The sequence below is a fragment of the Mirounga leonina genome, unplaced genomic scaffold (assembly GCF_011800145.1).
Source record: "Mirounga leonina isolate KUSES-001 unplaced genomic scaffold, KU_Mleo_1.0 Mir_93, whole genome shotgun sequence".
NCBI classification, from domain to species: domain Eukaryota; kingdom Metazoa; phylum Chordata; class Mammalia; order Carnivora; family Phocidae; genus Mirounga; species Mirounga leonina.
In genome coordinates, this window is record NW_023270854.1 from 10,414,529 (window position 1) to 10,433,896 (window position 19,368).

Here is a 19,368-nt window from a genome sequence, read left to right on the forward strand (position 1 = left end):
TTCCTTCCTTCCTTCCTTCCTTCCTTCCTTCCTTCCTTCCTTCCTTCTTTCTTTCTTTCTTTCTTTCTTTCTTTCTTTCTTTCTTTCTTTCCTTCCATCCTTCCTTCCTTTCTTCCTTCCTTCCTTCCTTCCTTCCTTCCTTCCTTCCTTCCTTCCTTTCTTTCTTCATTTATTTTTACTTCACAGTTTATTTCATACATTTTCTCTTGTGGAGCTCACTTTTTTCTTCTGTAAAATGTAAAGCTTAAAGTAGATTGTTCTTTGTTTTCAGTTCCAGTACATTAAAATTTTTCTTAGGTATCATTTGAAATCATAGAAGCTTATTACTGTCATAAAACATTTTTAAAGATATATAAACTTGTTTTCAGAATACTGAATGTGTGTTATGTATGTGTGTATATATGTATATATAGGAATATATATATTTACTATGAAACCAATTATTCTCAATAGAAGTGAATTTATCAATGAAGCTAGTTGAAGACAATTTGGATTTTACAAAAATGGAACTTCTAATTTTCTACCAATAAATAATAGTAGCCAACATTTTGCTTTATTTTCAAAGACTTACTATGGTAAGAAATAGGCATATTTTAAGAATGAAGTATACCTGGATCGTTATAGGATATTCAACTGTAACATAATGGGAATGATTAGTAGCTCTTAAAATGTCTTGTGAAATTTATTTGGCCGTATTTATTTCAGAAATAATTCTGAAATATTGCCTATAAGCATTTCCTAAGTTTAAAATAATAATGAAATTATAATAAATATACAAATGAATTTAAACTTAAGCAACTTAATTTGAATTGGTTAGGACCCAGGGTTTTTGATAAAGTAAAAGGTTAATATAAAACTTTCAGAGAATCTCCACCATGTGGCACTGCCCCCTAGATCTAAAACCAGATTAATTTAGAAACCTATGGACAGACAATATGGTATAAAGGAATCACAAAAACAGAATGCAAATGACCTGCTACCCACAACTCCTATAGAAACTGGCTTTAAACATTTATTTGAACTTGGAATTATAAATAGATGATATACTTAGAAATTTAACATATCTGATGTTCTCAAACTTTTCAAACATCTGTCTATCTGATACATCAACAAATATAATAAGCTTAAAATTAAAATAATTTTGGAAATAAGTTATCTCACAATTTTCTAAATCTACATATTACATTACATATTTAAGATGACTTGTATTTTATAATTATTATTATTATATATAATATATATTATTATAATTATATAAACTATATAATTATAGTTATTAGAATTATATATGTCAAATTTAAATATTTTATACACTTTGCATAAACATGGATGTATTCCAAGTGCACCCCCCCACCCCTGCCGGATTAGACAACCTACTTCCAAACTTAAAAAAATAGGCTTAATTTACTATACACTTATTTTTATCAATGTCCTGGGTGGTAAGTCCACTTACTCAATAAAGTTGCATGTTCAATGTGTTCTTATCTGGGCTGAGATGGGCAGAAGATTTGGGAACCAGCACGTTTATATGAGAGACTTGAGACCAGCGCCCTGGCCCTATGTGGTAAACACATCTAAGGATGCTGCTACCTCACTCTGTTGATTACACTGGAGCTTTTATTCTAACTCCTCAAGTTATTTATAACAACTCTAATTAATCATGTTTATAATAACCTTTTTCAACTTTTGTATCATGTGAAAAGATGGAAATCTACATTTCTAGTAGGAACTAGCTCCCTCCACTCTTGATTGCTTTAGAATCCACTCAGATCTTTACTGACTCAGTGGATCATTCATTCTTTTCACAGATTCTGGCTCATAGGCAAGAACTCAGAGGTCGGTGCATTTGTAATATTGTGGAATACTCTCTTTTTTGAGAATGAGAATTTTTGTCCTACTTTCTGCTCACTAACAGTAACACCATGATCACAGGAGGCTTTGGGCATTAGGCAGAGATGAATTCACAGCAAAGGGCAGAGCAGATGACATTTCCTACAGCGGTTTTCTGACTTCATTGCTCAAAAACTTCAATGGATTTTCCAATACCAGCACAGAAAAGTACAAAACTCACAGCCTGGTATTTATCACTCTCTTTAATTTGGTCACAATTGTGTATATCTTGCTTTTTAATATATATATATATATATATATATATATATATATATATACACACACACACACATATTATACACATACATACACACACATTGTATACATGCACACACACACATACACACATATATATATATTATTTCCTATTCACACTCTGAATTGCTTGTCTTTCAAAATATAAACTAGTTTCTATAATTTGTTCGTATCAACCCTTCTTCCTGAAATGTGCCTGTCGATTCCTATTGGAATTTTAACTACACTGCAAAACTGAACTCACATGCCACATAATCAAACTGTTTTAAACAAATATATATTCACATGGTCCCAGACATGATTCTAGCAACATTATAAATATTAAACCAATTCTCAAAAATTCTCAAAAAAAATTGTGAGGGAAATATTATCATATGCCTCATTTTCCAGGTGAATAAACTGAGGCCCAGGGAAGTTGTTATTTCTTAAATAAAGACAGAGAGATATTTTATCCCAAGTGCTGGCATCAGAATCCATGCATGTGACCATTATATTTCGTTGCCTCTCTATCCGTAGTTTGAATAGATCTTACATATTTTCGGAATGAGTCATTTCTAGTTTCACGTGTTTTCTAGATTCCAAGATAGTTGTGAACAATGAATGGGTTTATTTTTATATTCTTGACAACAGGCACTGTGGTTCCCAATAATAACTAGTTGAATAAATGAACAGAGTATGAAGACAGTAGTTCTTGAAGAGTATTTTTTCTATAATTTTCTAGAGATATACATTTGAAATTATTAGCCTTGTAGGTGATATTTAAAATGTTGTAGTGTGATGAGATCCCTTAAAGAGAGAGCATGGACAGAGACAAGAATCAGTCTAAAGACTGAGACCCAGATACTCCAGTATTAGTGTTTGGGGGTCGAAAAACAGTAGGAAATAAAATTTGCAAGGAGCAAACCAGGAGAGTATGGTAACATAGAAACAAAACAAAACAAAACAAACAAACAAACAAAAGTATTCCAAGGAGGAGGGGGTTATTATCTGTTTTATTTGCTGCTTACAGATCAGGTAAAAGTAGAAAAGAAAAGATCCTCTTGAATTTAACAATAAAGATTTTAAACTTACTAGAATATTTGTAGGTAATATTTGTAGTATATGTAATGTCACCCCGGAAGAAAATAAAAAGTGAGACTATGAAAGAACATAGGACAGAACCTTTGGGAATAGCATTATTTAAGGATTCGGTAAAGAAAGAGAAGCCTGCAGAGTAGATTGAGTAGGTGGGACCAGTACTGTAGGAGAGAAAGAAGAGTTTTGATGTGGACACACATGAATGCAACAGTTCTTGAGGAGGACGTGTCAATAGACTGAATTCCCACTATTCCAGGAAAGAAAGAAAAAAAAAAAATCATCCTCACGGTTTACAATATGGTCAAATTTACTCTTTAAAAATATGTAATTTTGTAAGTCATTCACAGCTATATAAATAAAATGACAGTACAAAACAACTTGACTAAAATGTGGCAAAGAGAAATTGTACTGGGCACTTGTTAGGAATGGCAAGGAAGATGTTATTCAGATTATTGCAATAAAGGTAAGACCATTGCAATAGGGGAGACAAGTGAACTTAACTCTGCTGAAACAAAGTTCAGGAGAGTTTTTAAATGCTGGGCTGAGCTAGTGAAAAAGTACTGGAGAACACGTGTGGGGAGGGGGAGGTTGGTGTGATTAGGCCAGCTGTGTAACTGGCTCTTAGAGAAGTTAGGGTCCTACCCTCCCATAGACACTGCCTGATAGGGGTCCTATCTTGCTTGATGTCTACATGTCAAAAGGATGGTGTTCAGGTTTTTGAGAAAGACCATTCTGCCTCACAAAATTGAAAGAGTTTGGGAGATTTATCTACATTACAAAAGGGCAAAGAAAGAATTTGCCATGAGAAAATGTCTCTTGTAATTGGTCAGGGAAAATGGAGGTCAGGAGCTTCTAGTCAAGAAGAAACCTGTCTAAAATTGAGTCAGGCTAAGGGGAATGCTATGGTCCTCTTTGTCAAATGTTAACAAAATGTAAACCTGCCAAATACGCACTTGTCAGTATGTAACACTTCGAGAAGTTTAAAATATCCTTTACAGCTCATATTTTTGTTGAAGAAGGAATGGCTGTCTTCTTTGCTCCATGATTGCAAAGCATTTAATCTTTAGATTTATAAACAGCAAATAATAATCAATCTAGTTAAAAAGAAAAATCCTATTGCATTCCCTTCCTTCCGGTGACATTTAGATACATTCTGCCTTCAGCAGTTTTCCATTTGCAAGATAAATCAAGTAGATTTTGGTGCAAAACATTTATAAAAGATGAAAAAATACTGTCACATTTATTTTTAGCAGAACAGAACAGCCCAGATTCTTATCGCAAAATATCGTGTGATGAAGTCCTTCCTGTTGAGTGACTAAAAGGATGATTACTATATTTTTCCTTTATCCTTAAAATCATATTGTTCATTTGCTGATTCTTGATTTTGAGAATATTCATCTGTCTTATCTTCATCTGAAGACTCTATCTCAAACCTTTTTTTACATGATCAGTTTCACCATCATCTTGAGTCTATAGTGCTGGTTTCTGCTTTTGGTTTTCATCTTCTATTCACACACTACTGTGAAATTACTTCCTCTGTCATTTTTTCCCCTCTAGCATTATGAATGTAAAATGAAAAATCTTGAATTTTCAACTGTTTTTAAAGAAAAAATAAAGTCAAACTAAAAAGATAGTGTATCAATTTTTTGATATCTTTTTGAACGATGATGTAATACTTTAAGCAACACATTTAAAAAGAGGAAGAGGAGAATGATGCAGTGGGGAAGATTTATTTCATTATTATATCATCCTTCTAGGCCATTCATCTTACAAGTTTCATGTAAGTCTTTTAAAAGGACATTAGGAGATGTTTATGAGTAATGATGAAATGATTTGTAAGATGATAAAATAGCACAATGCTCAAGGCATAAAAAGGATCATATCACTAAGTTCCTAGAATGTATCCTAGATTTATAGAATGTGCCCATTCAGTAATTGAAGGAAAGATTAGTTTACCTATTTAATAATAAGTTAATATTTCCTTATCAGGAATACTTCGAAGAATAAAAAAATGAAATAACAATCTTTAAAAATAGGTAGAACTGCTCAAAAAGAAATTCAAATATTAATTTTGATGCAACAAAATTTAAAGACATATTGAGAGTTGAACTTTGCTGAGGAAGAAAGATATCTATTGGATGTAGTGGCACGGAGTTTTTGTGTGACTTGCTCAGAGTTTACAAACAAAGCTCTAGGGAAATCTATGACATGCTATACTTTTTATAATTTTACAGATGTGTATATTATGCCTCGAAAAGTTTAGGTAATTCTTTCAACATCATATAGCTTATGAGTGAGCGAGGATTATAATTTGTATCTATCTCCAAGATGATGCTTATTTTAACTATGCCCTGATAATTATAAAGACTAGCCATCCTTAGATTATTTGCATAATACAAAAACAAATAGAAAAAGTTTTCTTTTTAATTTTTGTACTAATAAATTAATTACACCTACAATTTTAAGGGCAAAAATAAAAATGAAATCAATACAACTGAATTTCACCTCCTTTCTGGGAGATGCATAGCTCAAACGCAGAATAAATCACACTGGGTAGTGCTATTTCATAATCAGTGTCCTTTAAGGAGGAAGGCCACAAATCATCAAATAAGTCAAGGGACTCATAGATGTCACTATCAAATTTAGAAGTTTGTCCAAGGTCTATAAGTATCTGAAAAAAATGATACACCACTTGGCTACCTATAATGTTCCTCCATTCCAATCCAAGGGGAATCCAAAAATTCCCACTCACATTGCTACAGATGCTGTGATTTATGAATTGAAATCAGTGTACAGATTATTTGAGTCCTGCCAAGATATCCAATATTACCATAGATATTTTCTTCCTGACACATGGTGGGTGATGCCTTATTTAGTGGGTGAATGTTGGGGTTACCATAGCTCCTGGATTGTCATTGTTTGTACCATGTTTCCTCAGATGTTACATGTGGAATCAGATTGAGTTGGGCTGTAATTTCTGGTTTGAAATTTACTTGATAGGCTTCCTTCAAGTACAGTTGAAACCAAGCACCTAATATCAATATATACCTCCCAGAGTGACATTAAAAACTTTCAGAAGTACTCTTAATCTCTTACTCATTCCTAAAACTTAGATAGTAATGTGTGAACATTACAGCCTAATAGAATAAGCTCTCAAAAAATATTTGCTTTAAAAGATAATAAAGCATATCTTGTGTAACTGAAATGGTTTTTATGCGGACAACATAATTATTTTTAATTTAATGGTGCCTATAAGCAAAACATTAAGAGCATTCTGTTTAGACATTCAGAGGAAATGCATTTTACTCTATTTAAAAATAAGGAATAAATAGTCTATTAATAAAATAAGAAAGCGGCTACACCATCAAAACACAAATTGGGAAATATACATGTCACATAGTATGAATTCTTGACTAAACCAAGGAAAGATGCAGAAACAGCATATACTTCTCCAGATAAACAGAAAATTTGGGTATGTAAGCAGAGAGGAAAGAATCTCTTCTCTGGACTGAAGAATGAGAAGTGAATGCAATGTAGAGAAATGAGGAACCTTTGATGATGCACCTCCTGGCCTAGAGATACCCCCAAATAAATTGCTAAAATGAAAAAATAATCTAGAAAATGTTGGAGTAGGGAATATAAAACTTCATAATAGCAAAACCTGAGGGAGCCTTTGTGCCAAGGAAGATGGAATTTGGTGTGAATTTGTTTATATTAAACATCCCAAAGTGAAGGTCCCTCTTTCTTCTCCTACATTCTCTCCTTCCCCACAACACTCTACAAAGGAATAGGCCTCTCTGATGCTCAAAAAACATGGCACCATATAGTTTAAGGCATGCATACATGTGCTTATCCACACGTACATACTCATACACAAATAGAAAAAAATGTAAGCAATCTACATCACAAAGAGAATTATAAATGGAAAGAATGGTAAGAAAAATAGATCTTCAGACACTCGTATCAGTGTCTGTGTACTTTAGACATGACCTATTAGTCTTTGATTGCTTTCATCATTTCTGGTACAGCAATATGTTTTAGGCTTTGCCACTTATTTTTTTTAAAAAGATTTTATTTATTTATTTGAGACAGAGAGAATGAGAGACAGAGAGCATGAGAGGGAGGAGGGTCAGAGGGAGAAGCAGACTCCCTGCCGAGCAGGGAGCCCGATGCGGGACTCGATCCCAGGACTCCAGGATCATGACCTGAGCCGAAGGCAGTCGCTTAACCGACTGAGCCACCCAGGCGCCCTAGGCTTTGCCACTTATTAATTTACTGCTTTCTGGCTTCACATTCATCCTTCAGTACCTCCTTAAAAAGTACCTGTTCTGTGATACTTTGATAATGGATTGGCTCCTTTAGAGCATTTCTCTTATTGTGAATACAGTGTCGAGCCTTGTCAAAGGAAGGCATGGAATGAACACTGAAGAAGGAAAAGGTCTTCTCTTCCTGGTCCTGTGTGTAGCATGCTTATTTTCGCCTTTCTCATGCTGCAGAGTTGGTCTGTGTGAAGATGTATGTGGTGCTTTATCCAGCCACAGGTGTAGCCCCAAACGTCCCAAAGGTACATTCCCTCAGCAACCATACAGCTCCGTCCCAGTGCTGGTGAGGTCTTGCAGCCTTCCCAGTATGGATGCTGTGAGCGTCAGGCCTTGTACCTCCAGTGGCCTCCCAACTCAGTCTGCACTTCTGTCCACCCACATACTTGCACCCTGGAGGATTGTTCTCCTTGGCTGGAGAATGTGGACTAGCTCTGACCCAGGCAACCCAGTGAACTCCTTTGTCCTGAAAACAAGATGCTGCAACCACACATTCTCCAAGGAGATCTAAAGCTTGACTTGGGGAGAGGGCCTCCCTTCCACATTTGTGTCTTTGGATAATTTCACTGAACTCCCGAGTACTCTTTGGAGTTCTCACTACATCTTTATAGTTACTCTCCTATTATAGCTTAATAATTCTTAATATTAATATTCTGCCTTTTAAATAATTGTGTGCTTCCTGTCCCTCAATTAGACCCAGACTGATACATAAGCTCATTTTCTATATTTTCTGCCTCAGATTTGGAAGCAGTCATTTTCCTAACATTTTGTGATATTTTAGTGGAATATTGCAGAAAATACAGATGGAATGGTCAGTAAATAAAATTGGGATACCAATCCCAGAAGACCAAGAAAAATCCTGCTTTCTCTTTCTCTCTTGCTCTCATTTTATAGCTTTCCTGTTCTCTCTTTTATTTTCAATAATGTGGAAGACCACTCTAAGGGTACCTCCAACACAGTTTGTTATTTCTTGTTTATTTTCTTCAGTTATTTATAATTAATGTACATTAGAGAAACATGGATATGATTTTTTTTCAGAAGGTTTTCTTTAATTAGAAATACAAGTATTCAAAGGTAAATAATTTTCCCTCAAATCGCAAATGATAATCCCACTCATCGTTAACTAGTTGGGCTACTTCTGTCATGTGTGTTCCATGTGCGCATCAATACACATACATATGTGTACAACTATGCAAAGTTATGGCAAATAATGCGTTTTTAAACCAAATATTTTAAATTTCTAATAGAGACATACATCCTAGGAGTAGTACAGAACTCTCTAACCTTAAATATGATTGAATTAATATGGACAATATTTAAAGGTAACAATACCGAAAAGAGAAAAAAAAAATATCCTAAACATTAGAAGCTGTCATAGTAGACAGAATGCAAAAGCAAATTGTACAAAAAATACGATGCTTGTAAGCAGTGTCAAATTTAGTAAATCTTTTCAGTTGCATACAAATCAAAACTACAATGAGATACCACCTCACACCTGTCAGAATGACTAAAACTAACAACACAGGAAACAACAGGTGTTGGTGAGGATGTGGAGAAAGGGGAACCCTCTTACACTATAGGTGGGAATGCAAACTACTGCAGCCACTGTGGAAAATAGTACGGAGGTTCCTCAAAAAAGTTAAAAATAGAGCTGTCCTACAGCCCAGCAATTGCACTACTAGGTATTTACCCAAAGGATACAAAAACACTGATTCAAAGGGGCACATGCACCCTGATGTTTACAGCAGCATGATTAACAAGAGCCAAAATATGGAAGAACCCAAATGTTCATCCACTGATGAATGAATAAAGAAGATGTGGTAGGGGCCCCTGGGTGGCTCAGTCAGTTAAGCTTCCAACTCTTGATTTTGGCTCAGGTCATGATCTCAGTGTCCTGAGATCCAATCCTGTATTAGGCTCTGTGCTGGATGTGGAGCCTGCTTGAGACTCTCTCTCCCTCTTACCTTCCTCCCTCCCTCCCTCTCAAAAATACAAAGTTGTGGTATATAATGGAATATTAGCCATCAAAAGGAATGACATCTTGCCATTTGTAATGACATGGATGGAGACAGAATGTATTATGCTAAGCAATACAAGTCAGAGAAAGACAAGCACCCACCATATGATTTCACTCATATCTGGAATTTAAGAAATAAAACAGATGAACATAGGGGAAGGGAGAAAAAAGAGAGGGAAGTAAACCATAAGAGACTTAACTATAGAGAACCAACTGAGGATGGAAGGAGGGAGGGGGGCAGAGGATCAGCTAAAAGAGTGATAGGTATTAAGGAGGGCACTTGTTGGGATGAGCACTGGGTGTTAAAAGTAAGTGATGAATCACTAAATTCTACTCCTGAAACCAATATTACACTATATGTTAAATAACTAGAATTTAAATAAAAACTTGAAACAAAAAAAAAATCTTTTCAATTACAAATAGCTATATTCATATACTCTATACCTTTTTGCTTTATCGGTAAATTTTAATTAAAAATAAAGACAAAAGATAGATGGGGAAATAGCTACTGCAAAAACCTGAAAAAGTCATTCTGTTATTAACATACAGTAGTACTTGCTGTTTGATGAGAAATTACCTTGTTTAACAGCTGGTTCCTTGGTATTGATGTAGTAAGTGATCTTTCAGAAATAGTATGAGAGAGCTTGCCAATGAAGAAGTATTTAAGTGCTTTGTATCCATTACAGATGACATCTTAATTATTTCTTAATGTGAATGTTTTCTGTAGTATATGTTTATCCTATTGAGTTTACCCAAATCATTTTCTATAATATGCTTTCCTAAAAATTAGCATAATTTTTATTTTTTATCAAGAAACCACATTCTATTAGTCTTTTAAAATATAATATTTACTACTAATATTCTTATGGAGTGGGCATTTTTAATAAATTGATTTATAGAAAACATCTTTAATAAATTATTTACGGATATGTAACAAAGTGGGGCACCTGGGTGGCTCAGTCGTTAAGCGTCTGCCTTCGGCTCAGGTCATGATCCCAGGGTCCTGGTCTCAAGCCCCACATCAGGCTCCCTGCTCAGTGGGAAGCCTGCTTCTCCCTCTCCCCCTCCCTCTGCTTGTGTTCCCTCTCTCGCTGTGTCTCTCTCTGTCAAATAAATAAATAAAATCTTTAAATTAAAAAAAAGAAATACTAACAAAGTAAATGTGTCAAAATGAGTATAAAATAAAATGTGAGCATGTAGAATATCTTAATTTAGGAATAACAACCAAAGTAAAGGGTGCTTGGGGATGCCAATTACCTAATAAAGCACCTTAAACTGAATGAAAAGAAAAGCAGTCTTTGAAATTGGCTCCTAGATTATTAGAACAACCAGATTAATGAGTCTTAAAGTCACACAATTTGAGGCAATTAGTTTCGGAACAATCGATGTTATTCTCTAAAAGCAACATTCTCCCTCATTACCTTCATTTTAGCATCAAGATTATCAGATTTTCAAAATTCGTATTTGCAAATAATTAGGGCAAGACACTTCGAATTGTGAACTTGTTTTTTAAAGCTTGTGATGTGACTATGTGTGTGAGACTTTATAAGATTGTCCATGAGCTATGCTGGTTTACTTTTTATAATATAAATCTATGAATAAATGGGGAGGCCAAAAGTGTAGCATTTTAAAACAATTTAAAAATTCCAAATGCATTTCAATAAAGATCTGTATGTCTTAAAACAATGTCCTATCATATACAATATTTTTTATTGGTTTAGATAGAATTTTGCTTGCTTCTTCCCAAAATGATAATTTCTTTTCTTTTTTTTCAAAATAGTAATTCTTAATGACAAATTTATTTGGGGATATTGGGCGCTGCTTGAATGCATTAGAATATTAGAAATCTATGGGGTGCCAGGGTGGCTCAGTTGGTTAAGTGTCTGCCTTCAGCTCAGGTCTGATCCCTGGGTCCTAGGATATAGCCCTGCATCACGCTCTCTGCTCAGTGGGGAGCCTGCTTCTCCCTCTCCCTCTGCCTGCAGCTCTGCCTACTTGTGCTCTCTCTCTTTGTCAAATAAATAAAATCTTAAAAAACAACAACAACAACAACAAACCCTCCAAGCAGTTTCCTATTGGGATGCCTGGGTGGCTCAGTTTGTTAAGCGTCTGCCTTCCGCTCAGGTCATGATCCTATGCTCATGGGATCGAGTCCCGCATCAGATTTCTTGCTCTGAGGGGAACCTCCTTCTCCCTCTGCATGCTGCTCCCCCTGCTTGTGCTCTCTCTCTCTCTCTGACAAATAAACAAAACCTAAAAAAATAGAATATTAGAAAGCTAAACAATAAGTCATTTTTTTCCAGCTAATTATCATTCTTGGCCCCAAAGTGACCAGAGTCAAGGAAAGATAGGTATTTATTAACTCAGTCTACTCTCTCTCTCTTTTTTTTGAATGATGTTATCAACTAAACTTCTAATTTAGTCTTAAGCAATACAAAGCACACAGCTTTCCAGTGATAACTGAATGTATCTGTGTGAATGTGATGAATTTACCTCTTTACCATTTGAGAAAAATTGACAGAATAGGAAAATAATTTTTGTCCCCTTTATTATTCTTCAAATGTTCTCCTTGTTTTTTTATATGTTTATTTTGTCCCAGTTTTTAGAGACACAGGGGTCCTTTAGAGAGGATTGCAACCAACATTTGTTTTCTGGTATTAATTTGGGGGCATTATATGGGTTAATTGGTATTCTTTATTATTGTCAAAAAATCACATATGTAGAAAACCATGAGTTTTAATTCAAATATAGTTCCCCTATTTAGGAATGAAACATCAAAAACAACAATAAACAGCAGTAACAGAAAAATTGGTATAGTTACAAGAGAATTTTACTATCACCTACACTTCCCAAATTAGATGATGATCTAACCACACTGAATACCACCGATCTCCTCATTTGAAAAAGAAAGATTTTTTTTGCCCTATCTAATAAGAATTTAATAAAGAGGGGCACCTGGGTGGCTCAGTCATTAAGCGTCTGCCTTTGGCTCAAGTCATGATCCCAGGGTCCTGGAATCGAGTCCCGTGTCGGGCTCCCTGCTCAGTCCCTGCTTCTCCATCTCCCACTCCCCCTGCTTGTGTTCCCTCTCTCTCTGTCTCTCTCTCTGTGTCAAATAAATAAATAAAATCTTTAAAAAAAAAAAAGGATTTAGTAAAGATAAAATTCTATTAAGTGAGAAAATGGGTAGAATTGGCCTTTGTTGAAAGTTAATTTTATTACTGTTAAAATTAACAGTTAAGAGTAATCTTACAAATTCTTAACATGGGGCTCATTCCCTTCTAAAGGGATTCTAAATGAGCTACAAGATGTGTATGTACTTGATGTTGCGCAGAAACAAAACTCTCATGCAGATAAGGGTGGAAACAGATTAATATTTTTTATCCCACGCTTAAAGGAATCCATTACTTATAAAATAAAAATCAAAAAGTTACAAACTTTAATATAAACATTAATTCAGGTTGGTTTTGTTTTCTTATTGGGAGTTTTGATTTTGTCAGATTATTGATTTATTTTTGATTGGTTTGAAACAGATTAAGTTGTTCTTAAATTTCTGGAGCAACACTCAATAAATTGCATTTGCCACTATTTTTTCTTAAAACAATTAAGTACTTCTTTCTTTGTCAACCAGATTATTTAATTTCAAAACTGTTATTTGTAGTATAAGAAAAATGGTACCTTTGAGTATGTAAATCAAAAAAAAAATAATTAGATCAATAGTAGTAAAAAACTCATTTTATAATAAGATATTTGTGTGTTCTAATAAATTGGAAAATCTGGATGACATGAAGAGTACTGCAGAGCAAATGCAAAAATACATATAAATTCTCTAGTCTTTTCAGCAAATTTTGCTGGAGCAATTGGATATTCATAGGGAAGAAATAGAAAACGCCACCTAAAGCTCATACCTTATACAAAAGTTATTTCAAAATGTATCATAGACTTATACATAAACTTAAAACTGTAAAACTTTTAGAAGTAAACACAGGAGAAAAACCTATTCTCTGTGACTAGACAGAGTTCTTAGATATATCATGAAAGGCGCAATCCATGACAAAAAGAAGGTATTAATTTGACTTTATAAAAATTTAAAAATGTGTAAATCCCTGTTAAAAGAATTAAAGAAACGACCTACAGGGTGGAAGAAAATACTTGAAAACCAAAGATTACTCAAAGGATTTGCATCTGGAATTTACAAAGAACTCTTAAAACTCAACAGTAACACAATAAATAATCCAGTTATAAAATGGGCAAAAGACATGACAAGACATTTCACTGAGAGGTTATACAGAAAGCAAAAATGCACATGAAAAGATGTTGAACATCATTAGTTATTTGGACAATGCAGTTTAAAATTACAATGAGCTATTACTACACACCTATCAGAATGGTTAGAATAACACCACCCATAGACATCATCAAATGCTGGAAGGAGAGGAGGTGGAAATAAAAAATGAATAATAATTTGACAGTTTATTATAAAACTAAATATATACTTATTGTACAACCTAATAATCATCGTTTGGTCAGGGTGTTACACACATGTCAGAGAAATACTTATGTCCACATAAAAATATTCATGGCAACTTTATTCATAATAGCCAAAAACAAAATAATCCACATGTCAGTCACCAGAGGAATGATTAAACAAAGTGTTGATACATCCATAAAATGGAATACCACCTGGCCATAAAAGGAACAGATTATCTATACATGCATAGCACAATGAATCTCAAAGGCATTATGTTTCGTGAAAACAGCAACACCCTAAACCTTACATGCTCTATGATTCCATTTATAGTAAATCCTCTAAAAGTCAAAACCATAGGAGATGGAGAAGGAATTAGTGGTTGCCAAGGAACAGGGAAGGAGTAGGGACTAAGTGTGGCAAGAAAGAGTAGTATGAAGGAGTTCATACATGTGGTGACAAAACTCTTCTGTATTCTGATTGGATGTAAAGACACTAGTCTTTACATGAGATCAAACTGTTTGAGTTACACACACACACACACACACACGTGGATGTAAGAACAAGTGAAAACTGAATAAATTATACTATCTATTTAACAGTATTTTATACCCATTTCCATTTCCGCGAATTGATATTGTAGTACAGTTATGTCAGATGTAACCATTGGCTTAGCTGAAAGAAGTATTTAAAATGCTCTTTGCACTGTTTTTGAAATTTTCTGAGAATCTACAGTTATTTCAAAGTAAAACTTCAAAATCATTTGCTGGAATAAAAGATAATAAAATGCAAAAGAACTGGCATAAGAAAAATAAGAATAGAGATTCAAAGAAAAATCACTAATATTACTGAGAATATCTTAGGCCAAGAAATTAAAATTATTACTGACTACTAATCCCCATGCTATATAAACTTCCCAAAAGCATTCGAAACAAAGGGCGGGGGGCTCCTCAAATTACTTTAAGTGGCTTTACTCATAGAAAAGTGATAAAATTAAACACCTACAAACATCAACACAAAAAAGATTATTAAGAATATGGCTGCAAGCATTATATGTAAATTATAATTAAAAACAATTTATGAAGCTACTAAATGGTGATGCACAGAACGGAAAGAAAATTGTCTTTAAGGAGAAAAACAAAACAGTATTTTTTTTTTAAGATTTTATTTATTTATTTGAGAGAGAAAATGAGAGAGAGAGAGCACATGAGAGGGGGGAGGGTCAGAGGGAGAAGCAGGCTCCCCGCGAGCAGGGAGCCCGATGCGGGACTCGATCCTGGGACTCCAGGATCATGACCTGAGCCGAAGGCAGTCACTTAACAAACTGAGCCACCCAGGCGCCCAACAAAACAGTATTTTGAAATCTATTAATATTTTCCATTATGTCAATATCTCAAAGGAACAAAAAGATACACATAAACTTTTCATTTGGTGATGCTGAGAAGCCCTTTGACAAAATTAAAACTTAAATTCAGGGTAACAAATGAGCCAAGATAAAATGCAGCCATAATAAATAAAGTAAGAATAAAATGATAATACTAGCACTCAAATCAATAGTCAAAATCTCGCTTAATACTGAAACACGTGTGGTAGCCTCTTTAAAACAATGATGAGGAAGAAATCTCTGCTTTCACACTACCACTTCATAGTCTTCTGAAGCTCAGGTCCATACAGTGATATGTAAAATACACATAAAAAAGTAACTGATGAGAAGGATATTTAGTCGAGAAAACGAGATCTAGTGCCGAGCTGCCAAATAAATATGATGGAATTTTAAATTTTCCCGGAGTCACATTTAAAAATATAAAAAATGGAGAGTTGTTGTTCAACAGGTATAAAGTTCCAGTTATGCAAGATGAGTAAGTGCTAGCAATCAGCTGCAACACACAGTGCCAGGAGTTAACAATGTGGCATTGTGCACTTAAAATCTTGTTAGGAGGGTAGATCTCATGTTAAATGTTCTTAAGTTTAAAAATTTAAAAAAAAAAAGCAGAATTAATTTAATGCATATCTATGCAATATATACAAAATACTATCATTTTCACATGTAATAAATTGAAAATCAGTAAGGAAAAATTTTATGTTTTCTCATACTGTTAAGATCAATCTTTTTTTATTTTTTATTTTTTTTTTTTTAAGATTTTATTTATTTATTTGACAGAGACAGAGACAGCGAGAGCAGGAACACAAGCAGGGGGAGTGGGAGAGGGAGAAGCAGGCTTCCCGCCGAGCAGGGAGCCCGATGCTGGACTCGATCCCAGGACTCCAGGATCATGACCTGAGCCGAAGGCAGTCGCTTAACCGACTGAGCCACCCAGGCGCCCAAGATCAATCTTTAAAAAAAAAAAAAAAGATTATTTATTTATGTGAGAGAGAGAGCACAAGTAGTGGGGGAGGCAGAGGGAGGGTAACTTCAAGCAGACCTTCCCCCTAAGCTCGGAGCCTCACGTGAGGCTCCATGTAGGGATCAATCTCGTGACCTCAGCGGAAACCAAGAGTCCAGCACTTAACCAACTGGGCCACCCAGACGCCCCACTGTGAAGGTCATTCTTGATCTTATTTCCCACAGGCTTAATTGCTGAATGACAAATTAAAAAGTGTCTATCTGCTTTGGATAGGTAATACATTCATCATAGAAAATCAAAATGCCAGAATAATTGCACTCCATTCTGGAGAAAATCAGGCACTTCCTTAATGATCTACATGGATAAACAGAATTTTTGTTTTTGTTCTTAGTGTGTAAATGCCCAGGGTGGGGAGGAGAGGAGGGAGAGAGTGCTCAGTGGTTTGCAGAATGAATATAATGAATGAGCTGACATCAGGGCAATTTGCCTTTCCTGTTTGGTGGAAATAGTTCTAATTTTTCAAATTAATGATTCCCATTATCTTAACTGATACCAAATATCTTTTCCAGAAGTAAAGTATAATATCAGCGATTTTTAGATTCTTTCATAACAATATTCTAATGTAGACATTTACATTGTCTCCATGTAAAAATTTTCTGTTGCCTAAATTTCCATGGTCCGGCATTATAATCTGGTTTTCTTCTCACCTTGTTTCTCTCTTGTGTCCTGTCCTTTTAATTTTTTTTTTCAAAATTACTCTCTGCTTTCAGTCGCACCTATGTCTTAATTAAAGTTCATATTCAAATGACTTCTGGATCTTTATGCCAGTTTTTTCTCCTGTATTTCAAGTTGTATGCCCAATTAACTAGAGATTTTTATCTATATACCCTAAGGTTACACCAAATTGTCTTCCAAGCCTGCCCCGTTTTTTTGTTTTTTTTCAACATCCCTTGCAAAATTACTGCAACTCACCAAGTTATGCAGGAAGGATGTGTGGACATAATCTTTAATTCATTCTACTCTTGTATTCTTCATATCCAATCAATCATTAATTCTCTTGGTTCCATCCCCTAAGTACCCCTGTAATAGGTCAATTTTACTCTATCCTTACTCTTGAGACCCTACCAGGGACTCAGCACATCTTCTGGAGTGAACCATGAACAGTTCTGCTGAAGGACGCTCCTATAAAATCAAACTTCTCATTATCCAGTGTCACAGCCCTCACGCAGGGATACACCCACAGTTGTTGCTCATTAGTTATTTTTATCAGTTAAGTCTGAAGGCATGTAGACAATTTCCATGGCCGTCCATTTTTAGTGGTGGGACAGTAGTCCGAAGAATATATTGTGTGTCATCTTAGAAATGGTGAAATGTTACTTTGACGATAACAACTTTCCCTGTGGGAAATTTGGAGCCTGGGAAACGATGTCTTCACCTAAGAGCATGTTGTTACCATCTTTAGTTTATGTAAACACTTCAGCAACTTCCATATAATTTCTCATTAAAAAGAACTCACATTCTGTAACTGTGATTGTTGTCTTTATAGATCACTTCAGGAGGTTTTGAGTACAAACTGCTCTCCTGGATTGTGGCAACAGCTTGTTCACTAGGTTCCCTATTTCCACATTCACACTAAGGATGTCTTCAGAATGAACATTCTAAAATGCAGATTTTTCCCAATCATTTGGATTATGGGATCCTAAATAAAAAATAAAATCATGTTTTTTCCAATTTAGAACTTGTGAGTGGACCTCAGTATAAAGTACAAACTCTGTAATATGCCCTTCTAGAACATTCATGATATCACCACTGCTCACCTCTGAAGTATAATCTAATTTTTGTTTAGATGCCAGGTCCTCTGGCCCCCAAATATTGGGTGTTTTAGTCTGCACTTTTCTTCTCTACTTTAGGTATTATGTCCCTCTACTCCACTATAATGTCAACAGTGGTGATGGAGACACTTGGTCCTGGCCCCTGTTTCACCCCCAGGGCCTGAGATGGCTTGGGGTGCTCCACATACCAATGAAATATTTGCTGAATGGATACCTTCAGGATATTAGTCAGATAATTTTATAATTTATCTTTTCATTTATATATGTTAATTTCATATGAATTTTATAAGATTTGTTTTAAAAATTAATTTAACAAAAGAAATGAAATATATCCTGAGATAAAACTTTAAGAAAGTAAGATTTTTAAATGAATATAAGTAGATATTTGTAAGTAAATGGCAAAACATTACGTATCTATGACACTTAAACACATATAATTTGGTTAAAAAAGTCCTTTTTGGAAGCAGAGTATCTCTGCTTCTGTCCAGACCATGATATTAAAATATCATGAGCTTCTTAACATTTTTCTCCTAATAACGTGCTAAACAAAGAAAGAAAACACAGACTATAGACTAAATTTTCTTGTTAGCTCTACTTTGATTATTGTATTAATTAATACTTTGACCTTTTGACCAGATATTCAACAACCTTTTTGAATCCTTTATTTTATCTAAACAAGTCTAATTTTGTATCATTTCTTCAGTGGAGTGGTACAAAAAGTGACAGTCTTCTTCAAATTTGTTGACAATATTTCTTGACAATGGGAGAAATAATTCACATCTGTAGCTTGATGCAAAGTACAAACACCTAGAATAACTACATAAGCAAGCAATTTAGGTGAAATTTTAAAAATCCTCCCATGTATTCATTTATTGCAATTCTCACTTTTTGTTTAACGTGTTTCTATTGAAAGAAATTGTTTGTTAAACACATTCAGAGGAATTGATAACTTATATCAATTAATACTCAATACCTGTACACTGATTTATAGTTCATATTTCAATTTATAGTTTGTAATCTTATTCAAAAATGTATTCCTCAACTAATACTGGAGGTAGATTTCATTGATATGTACTGTTCAGGTAAAGAAACAGACTCAAAATGTATTACCTGTTTGCTCCAAAACATCGCCAAAGGCAAGGGAAGCAAGGGCAAAAATGAACTA

The 19,368-nt window shown here is 34.6% G+C and overlaps 1 protein-coding gene across 2 annotated transcripts in view; it reads left to right on the forward strand.

Annotated features, from left to right (window-relative positions):
* The window catches only part of CDH19 (cadherin 19), a 104,987-nt gene that overhangs the window by 66,812 nt on the left and 18,807 nt on the right, over positions 1-19,368 (forward strand). The gene's annotated exons all lie outside the window — the stretch shown is intronic.